At 43.8% G+C, this 9,837-nt stretch overlaps 1 protein-coding gene across 1 annotated transcript in view; it reads left to right on the top strand.

Moving 5' to 3' along the window:
- Positions 1-2,190: 2,190 nt before the first annotated feature.
- LOC115459485 (fucolectin-5-like) overlaps positions 2,191-9,837 on the top strand; it is a 45,124-nt gene continuing 37,477 nt past the window's right edge. Inside the window, exon 1 of the mRNA XM_030189291.1 lies at positions 2,191-2,253. The gene's annotated coding sequence lies outside the window, so the exon portion shown is untranslated. The remainder of the gene's footprint in view (positions 2,254-9,837) is intronic.

The following is a 9,837-nucleotide window of genomic DNA, read 5'->3' as shown; positions in this document are numbered from 1 at the left end:
GCTCCTGAACTAGCTGTTCCATGAGCTGTCCTTGATTTCATCAAGAAATCTTATGTCCCTTGCGTGTACAGATGTTACATTAACCCAGTTATATGCGGGTAATTGAAATCCCCCATTATTATTGTGTGCCCAGTTGTTTGTTTGCGTCCCTGATTTCCTTTAACATTTCCGCATCCGTCTGTTCGTCCTGGCCAGGCGGACGGTAGTACACTCCTATCACTATCCTTTTCCCCTTTGCACATGGAATTTCAATCCACAGTGATTCCAAGGAGTGTTTGTTTCCTGCAGAATTTTCAATCTATTTGATTCGAGGCTCTCGTTAATATACAATGCTACCCCTCCACCAATCCGATTCACCCTATCACTACGATATAATTGTACCCCGGTATGACAGTGTCCCACTGGTTATCCTCCTTCCACCAGGTCTCAGAGATGCCTATTATATCTAATTTTTCATTTAGTGCAATATATTCCAACTCCCCCATCTTATTTCTTAGGCTCCTGGCATTCGCATATAGACATTTCAACTATGTTTGTTGTTCCTAAGTACACATGCTTAGTACTGACAGTATTAATTGGCAATCTTTTGTCTGATTTTATTGTTATTTAAAGATACCCGATATACTACAATCTCATTTCCTCCTATCCCGACCCTCCACTTCCTCTTCAACTTCATGAGGTACCTTGCTAAACGCCTTTTGAAAATCCAGATACACACTATCAACCGGCTCCCCTTTGTCCACATGTTTGTTTACTCAATTGAAGTAAATTGGTCAGGCAAGATTTCCCCACACAAAAGCCGTGCTGACTTGGTCTCAGTAATCCATGTCCTTGGATGTGCTCTGTAATTTTGTTTTTAATAATAGCCTCTACCATTTCCCCGGCACCGACGTCAGACTCACCGGTCTATAATTTCCCGGATCTCCCTGGAACCTTTTTTAAAAATGGGCCTTATTTGTATAATAAATATTTGGTTGCTTTTAATCATTCGCTGTGGATTGTTTTCTGGTTTCTTTGTTACTTGTGAATGTTGTCTCCACTTCATTCCATTTCCATCATCCACAAGGAGGTAAACCTGAGAGCCTTTCTACAATATTGATCACAAAACTGTTAGAAAGAACCAAATAAAGACCGCTGATAATGCCCCTAGCCTAAGTGTGAACTCCATTTATAACTATGTCTCATCACCTCCCACTCAACCAGTTTCTTACTTAGTCAATCACTTTAGGGTCCCTACTGAGGTGCTCAATTTATTTATAAGGGTTGTATGTAGAACCATGTCAAGAACGTTGCTAAATCGAAGTCCACTACATTTAGCACTCTCCTCAGATTCAATTCTCCTGTAGGGATGACAGCATAGAGGAGGTTGTGGAGTAAAACCCACAACCTGGGCAGACTTATACGGTCTGTGCCAGAGCCGGTGGTGGGAAGCGGGACTGGTGGTTGGGAGGGGGGATAGTGCTGGACAGACTTGTACGGTCTGTGCCAGAGCCGGTGGTTGGGAGGCGGGGCTGGTGGTTGGGAGGGGGGATAGTGCTGGGCAGACTTATCGGTCTGTGCCAGAGCCGGTGGTGGGAGGCGGGGATAGTGGACAGACTTGTACGGTCTGTGCCAGAGCCGGTGGTTGGGAGGCGGGGCTGGTGGTTGGGAGGTGGGGATAGTGCTGGGCAGACTTATACGGTCTGTGCCAGAGCCGGTGGTTGGGAGGAGGGGATAGTGCTGGGCAGACTTATATGGTCTGTGCCTTGAAGAGCACAGGTACAAATCAAAGTAAGGTATATACAAAAAGTAGCAAATATGAGTTATCTTGTTGGGCAGACTGGATGGACCGTGCAGGTCTTTTCTGCCATCATCTACTATGTTAGTAAACCTCATTCCCTCCTCTCATAGGCACAGTCTGTAATTCTGTCCTGGTACAGTGACTGCTAGGCACAGAGACCTCCTAGACAGTGCTCTGTAAATATGAGGTCCTGGGAGATGTTATAGTTTTGTTCTTGACGTTCTGCACTGGTGAATTTTCGGATATCCTGCTGTGATTATTGGCCCATAATTTCCTTCTCTCTGTCAATGTTCCCATGGTTTCTTCCTGTAATAATGGTTTCAGATAATTGATGCCTTCCTCAAATAATGAGTTGATTCTCCAGTATAATTCATGTAGATACAGCTTCTACCTCCTGCTGAAACCTACAGAACAGAGAAACAGACGGACATCAACTGTGCTGTGGAGGGAACTGAATCTTTCCAGCTTCCCAGGTTAAGTCACCCAAACATTTTCTGACAATCTCCAGAAATTCAGGATGTTCCTACACAGGGAAAGATTTGTTTTTGGGGGAATGGGCTAAGATGAAGATTCTATTCTTTTCTTGTGATTTATAACCGCACGAGTCTCATCAATAGATTCTATCTAGGCAGGTAAAAAACCATAGATATTGAACTGGATATAGACATTTACAACAATTGCAGATTACAGTTTAGGAAATGGGACTTGATACACTGCCTTTCTGTGGTTTTTGCAACTACATTTTTTATTGGACATAACTTAATACATTTCTTGATTAGCTTTCGAAGGTCTCCCTTCTTCCTCAGATCGGAAATAAGCAAATGTGCTAGCTGACAGTGTATATAAGTGAAAACATTCAAGCATTACTATGACAGTAAATAGATACTATTGGACATTCTACATGGAATGTTGCTACTATTGGACATTCTACATGGAATGTTGCTACTATTGGAGATTCTACATGGAATGTTGCTATTCCACTAGCAACATTCCTGCGCAGGCTTCTGTTTCTGTGAGTCTGACGTCCTGCACGTACGTGCAGGACGTCAGACTCACAGAAGCAGAAGCCTGCGCGGCCACATTGGTGATCTACAAGGGCCGACTTCTACATGGAATGTTGCTAGTGGAATAGCAACATTCCATGTAGAATCTATAGAAATCAAACAAAATAAAACATGGAAAAGAAAATAAGATGATACCTTTTTTATTGGACAAACTTATACATTTCTTGATTAGCTTTCGAAGGTTGCCCTTCCCTCAGATCGGAATAAGCAAATGTGCTAGCTGACAGTGTATAAGTGAAAACATTCAAGCATTACTATGACAGTCTGACAGGGTGGGAGGATGGGGGTGGGTAGGAGGTATGCATGGGGACATCAAAGCATATTATTGATATTCTAACAGGATGGGTGTGGATAGGTGAGGGGTGGGGTGATCAACAGAGACATACAGCTTTATGGTTTATAATGGGCTAGGAACCCCAGATCCTTGTTAAGTCCTTTCTGTTGGGTGTTAAAATATTCAATCATTCTGACTTCAAAGGTCTTACTGTGTGCGGATTATATTTACAAAGAAGCTGTGTGGTAGCCGTGTTAGTCTACTCTTAAAGGTTATCAATAGAAATAAACAAAATAAAACATGGAAAAGAAAATAAGATGATACCTTTTTTATTGGACATAACTTAATACTTTCTTGATTAGCTTTCGAAGGTTGCCCTTCTTCCTCAGATCGGAAATAAGCAAATGTGCTAGCTGACAGTGTATATAAGTGAAAACATTCAAGCATTACTATGACAGTCTGACAGGGTGGGAGGATGGGGGTGGGTCGGAGGTATGCATGGGGACATCAAAGCATATCATTGATATTCTAACAGGGTGGGTGTGGATAGGTGAGGGGAGGGTGATCAACAGAGACATACAGCTTTATGGTTTATAATGGGCTAGGAACCCCAGATCCTTGTTAAGTCCTTTCTGTTGGGTGTTAAAATATTCAATCATTCTGACTTCAAAGGTCTTACGTTCTTGTGCGGATTATATTTACAAAGAAGCTGTGTGGTAGCCGTGTTAGTCTACTCTTAAGGTTATCAATAGAAATCAAACAAAATAAAACATGGAAAAGAAAATAAGATGATACCTTTTTATTGGACATAACTTAATACATTCTTGATTAGCTTTCGAAGGTTGCCCTTCTTCCTCAGATCGGAAATAAGCAAATGTGCTAGCTGACAGTGTATATAAGTGAAAACATTCAAGCATTACTATGACAGTCTAACAGGGTGGGGGGTGGGGTATGACGAAGAAGGGCAGCCTTCGAAAGCTAATCAAGAAATGTATTAAGTTATGTCCAATAAAAAAGGTATCATCTTATTTTCTTTTCCATGTTTTATTTTGTTTGATTTCTATTGATAACCTTAAGAGTGGACTAACACGGCTACCACACTCCTCTGCAACTACATTGAAAGTGGTTTACGTGGAGGGGCATAATCGAACGCGAACGCCCATCTCCATGGGCGTCTGTGTCCGAAAACAGGTACGTGAAGAGGCGGGACAGACCGTATTTTCGAAAAAGATGGGCGTCCATCTTTCGTTTCAAAAATACGGTTTGGACGGACCAACTGCCATGGATTTGGTCCTTTCTGAGCTGGGCGTTTTTTTTTTTTTAGCGATAATGTAAACTAAAAACGGCCAGCTCAGAAACGTCCTGATCCAAGCCATTTGGTCGTGGGAGGGACAAATGTACAACACTGCCATAGCTCTTAGGGATGAAGGGGCAACTACATGTGGGTACAGTGGGTTTTAGAGGCTCCCATTTATCACCACAAGTGTTACAGGTAGGGGGGGGATGGGTTTGGGTCTGCCTGCCTGAAGTGCACTGCAGTACCCACTAAAAGTGCTCCAGGGACAGGACTTGTTGGTGCTGTATAACCTTGGCACAGCAGTTCACATCTGAAGACTAATCTCGCTGAAAACGTCCTTTATTTGAATAAGCACCTTTACTCACAGTTAACTGCAGATCAGAGGTTGTGCCCCACTGGCAACGAGTCTCCCTGGTACTGAGTTTAGCAGTAGGTCTGAGCTGGCAGAATGCTGTACAATGGTAAGAACTAAGTTCTGTAACGTGGCTAACACATGAAAGGGATCTAAAACTGGCTTACAAAAATGGCCACTACCTCATGGACTACCGGAAACAAAACAGGGCACACTCTGACCCAGTAAGCAGGGGGAAAAGCACCATGGGAGTAGAGCCTACCAGCTACCAACATCGTGAGCATGTAACACAAGCTAGTGGAATCACGGAGCCCAATACCCTACATCCACCACAATGCATTGGTGATGTGACTCTGCAGTGCCCATAACAGAAAAGGTGTCACACTCACCCGAGACCCACATCAGAACCAGGGAAAGGCTGTCAGAGGATAGAACACATTCTGCTGTTATGGAGGTGGGTACGGCATTTGAGGCTGGCATACACGCTGGGAAAAAAAGTTTGTAAAGTGGGGTTTTTTTTGGTGGGAGGGGGTTAGTGACCACTGGGGGAGTCAGGGCAGGTGATCCCCGATTCCCTCCAGTGGTCATCTGGTCAGTTGGAGCACTTTTTTGGGACTTGTTCGTGGAAAAAAAGGGTAAAAAAAAAGTGACCCAAAATTGCAGTAAAAACGCCTTTTTTTTCGATTATCAGCTAAAGACGCCCATCTCTCCTCGGCCGATAACCACGCCCCAGTTCTGCCTTCACCACGCCTCTGACATGCCCCCGTCAACTTTATTCGTTCCTGTGACGGAGTGCAGTTGAAGACGCCCAAAATCGGCTTTCCATTATACCGATTTGGGCGCCCGCGAGAGAAAGACGTCCATCTCCCGATTTAGGTCGGAATATGGGCGTTTTTCTCTTTTGATTATAAGGTGGATAGTATATACAGGTATTTATTTGTGCCTGGGGTAATGGAGGGTTACGTGATTTGTCCAGAGTCATAAGGAACTGCAGTGGGAATCGAACCCAGTTACCTAGGATCAAAGTCCACTGCACTAACCAGTAGGCTACTCCTCCACTCCACACACACAAAAAAAGAAAATAAGATGAAATTTGCCTTAAATCCACCTAAAGATTATTCCACTGCTTGATTCCATGATATCCAAAAGAATGATCAATTAACAAAGTTTCATCAAAGATCGGTACCAGGAATTTGTAGGGTTAATAGGAAATGAGAGATAGTGAATGAACCGTTCTGTACCTTTACCATATAAAGTTGTATATAATAATGTTACCAGTTTAATCTCAACTCTGTCACTAATAGGGAGCCAATGCAATTGTTGCAAAAGCGGAGTAATTATCAAAAATAAGATGAGCAGCTGTATTTTGGAACAGCAAACAGTCTAGTTCGCAGTTTTGTTTATTAATTATTTATTTGTGACAAGTTTGATTTCAATGTGGCTTACAATAAACACTACTGGATACATAACAAAGAGTAATGCATAAGAAAGTAATTTGTTTTAAGAATTCAATTTACAAAATAATATCATAAAAAACTGGGATAGCGATGGATGTTTAACATTTAGAAATCTTTTATGAATGAGAAATTGAACATGAAGCAAAGAGAAAGTCAATGGTAAATAGAGTATTAATCAAATTTCAGATAGTAACTAACTGTTTGAGATATGGTCGCTCTTTGTGAGGGTTTGTTTGAATAGGAACGATTTGAGGATTTTGTGGAATCCAGTATATTCCTGAACATTTCTTATTTTGGGTGCTAAGGAGTTCCACCATTTGGTTCCTAGGTAATCTAACTGAGGTAAAATGATTGCCTGAACAACTACCTGAAGACGTTTGGAAGTTAAATATGAACGTATTGTATAACAACGTTTTCCTTACTACTTCATTTATCTGTATCCCAAAAGGTAATTTAGAATCAAGGAATGCACCAAAAACTTTAGACCACTTCCCCAGAGTGCAGCATAATCTTCCTTCCGATAATCCCATCCGAATTCCCAAGACAAACCAATTTAATGTAATACATCCAGTCATCTATGAATACCATACTGGACAAACACATTCATGTCTTCAAAATTCACATATGCATGATTTCAAATTAAAACCTCAGCAGCAGAAGATTAAAGAATACCCAGATTAGACAGCATTTTCCCCCAGAGAAGTCATAGACAAAGGCGAAAGCAGGGAACCCTGTGGAACTCCGCAATGAGTCCCCCATGTTGCTAAAACTGAATTTTCACCCTTAACACAATATCTTTTTCTTCAAAAATTCTGAAAACCATTCAGCACATTACCTCCCATGCCCAAAGCGCTAAGGGGCCCTTTTACGCATCGATTTTGAAATACCGTTCATCTACCGCGTGGCCTGGGTGGTAATTTCATGCTTTTTATGTGCATCCACTAAGTCTGTCAGAAATTTTCTGCCACGCAGCGCTAACCGAGCATAATCAGCATTGTACGCCCTAGACCGCTAGCGCTCGCTTAACATGTGACACCTTACTGCTAGGTCAATTGGGTGGCGGTAAGGTCTAAGGCCCGAAATGGATGCACAACAATTTTGATTTTGCTGCACGTCCATTTCAGCCCAAAAGGACCTGTGTGCGTCCAAATCATGCATCTACACCAGTGCAGGCCATTTTTCGATGCACCCTTAGTAAAGGACCCCTAATTTTGCTTAATATTGATATTGATCAATGGCATTAAAAGTCTCAGATACGTCACACTGAAAGAGCATGAGTTGTTTACCACGGCATAAGATTTTTCTGATCTCAGACATTAATATCATCAGTAATATAATATCTCTGTGCTATTCCCCTTTTCCCCGTAAGGGCTACCAAAATGTTAATAATTGGCTTCCCCTTACCACTCTAGGATTATCACTGTCTTTCCACTCTCATTCCAGTGTCCCAAATATCCACTACTCAGTATTGTGGAGTGCTGAAAGACCAGTGGTGTTTAGTATTTTTATCACCTCTTTAAACTATCTACTATAATAATTTGCACCTCCAATGTTCTGAAGCCGACTGCCAGGAAGTTGAAGCCCGGTTCGTAATGTCTGAAGCCTTCCGGTGACATCACCATGTTGCCTGGGAAACTTCAACGTGTCTCAAGCAAGAGGCGCCAACGGACTCAGACATAAAAGCTGCAGCAGCTGAGTCCCGCCTGCCGCACACAGACACACTGACAAAGAGGGGGCCTGAACAGCACCAACGTAAGCACAATCTGCCCCCAACACACTTGCACCACCACACAACCCGCCGCTACGAGTTCGCACCACCAGCTCCATCCCCTCCCAATTTACATGGTGAGCAGCGTTTCAACTGTCAAATGTGAAACACTATTGGCGCGACCTAAGTACTCAGGGCACCAGTGCTGACAGGTACACAATGTTGAGATCGCCGGACTTAGAGATGGCCGGCCTCGGTTTTCGTCCATAATGGAAACCGAGGCCGGCCATCTCAAAACCCGGCCAAATCGAAGCCATTTGGTCATGGGAGGAGCCAGCATTTGTAGTGCACTGGTCTCCCTCACATGCCAGGACACCAACCGGGCACCCTAGGGGGCACTGCAGCGGACTTCATTAATTGCTCCCAGGCACATAGCTCCCTTCCCTTGGGTGCTAAGCCCCCCAAAACCCCCAAAACCCAATACCCACAACTGTACAACAGTACCATAGCCCTTAAGGGTAAAGGGGGGCACCTACATGTGGGTACAGTGGGGTTTCGGGTGGGTTTTGGAGGGCTCCCATTTACCACCACAAGTGTAACAGGTAAGGGGGGATGGGCCTGGGTCCGCCTGCCTGAAGTGCACTGCAGTACCCACTAAAAACTGCTCCAGGGACCTGCATATTGCTGTCATGGAGCTGGGTATGACATTTGAGGCTGGCATAGAGGGTGGCAAAAAATGTTTGTCATTTTTTTTAGGGTTGGAGGGGGTTGGTGACCACTGGGGGAGTACGGGTAGGTCATCCCCGATTCCCTCCGATGTTCATCTGGTCATTTGGGACACCTTTTTGAGACTTGGTCCTGAAAATAAATGGACCAAGTAAAGTCGGCCAAATGCTCATCAGGGCCGGCCTTCTTTTTTCCATTATGGGCCGAGGGCGGCTATCTCGTAACCATGCCCCCGTCCCGCCTTCCATACCCTGCCGAGACGCCCCCTTGAACTTTTGGCCGGCCCCCGCGACGGAATGCAGTTGAAGCCGGCCAAAATCGGCTTTCGCTTATACCGATTTGGCTGGCTTTGGGAGAAGGGCAGCCATCTCCCGATTTGTGTCGGAAGATGGCCGCCCTTCTCGTTTGAAAATAAGCAGGATTGTAGACAACAAGCAGAAATCCTCTTCCCAGTGTGCAGCAGTGACCAAAAAAGCAAACAGGATGCCAGGAATTTTTAGGAGACGGATGCAAAATAAGACCAAAAATATTATAATCGCTCCATGGAGTGGCCTTACCTTGAGTATTGGGTTCAATTCTGGTTGCCGTATCTCAAAAAAAATATAGCGGAATCAGAAAAGGTTTAGAGAAGAGCGACCAAAATGATAGAGGGGATGGAACTGTTCCCATATGAGGAAAGGCCTTCAGTTTGGAAGGGAGACGGATGAGTTCTAAAAAATCCTGAGTGGTGTGGAGCAGGTGGAGGTGAATCAATTTTTCGCCCATTCAAAAAGCACAAAGTCCAGGGAACACTCAATGAAATTGCATGGGAATACTTTTAAAACAAATAGGAGGAAATATTTTTTCCCCTGAAAGAATAGTTAAGCTCCGGAATCTGTTGAGAGGATGTGGTAACAGTGGTTAGTGTAACTGGTATTAAAAAGGGGGTTGACAAGTTCCTGGAGGAAAAGTCCATAGTCTGTTTTGAGATGGACATATGGGGGAAGCCACTGCTTGCCCTGGGATTGGTAGCATGGAATGTTGCTACTAACTGGGTTTCTGCCAGGTACTTGTGACTTGGATTGGCCACTGCTGGAATTCTTTCTCCATGGGAAATGGTCTCTTTCCCTTATATGTTAGGACCGGGCAGTATTAGTCTATGGGCTAGATGAACTATTGGTCAGACCCATAAATATGGCT

This window comes from Microcaecilia unicolor, unplaced genomic scaffold (assembly GCF_901765095.1).
Source record: "Microcaecilia unicolor unplaced genomic scaffold, aMicUni1.1, whole genome shotgun sequence".
Classification (NCBI taxonomy): domain Eukaryota; kingdom Metazoa; phylum Chordata; class Amphibia; order Gymnophiona; family Siphonopidae; genus Microcaecilia; species Microcaecilia unicolor.
This window is presented reverse-complemented; position numbering and strand designations above follow the sequence as displayed.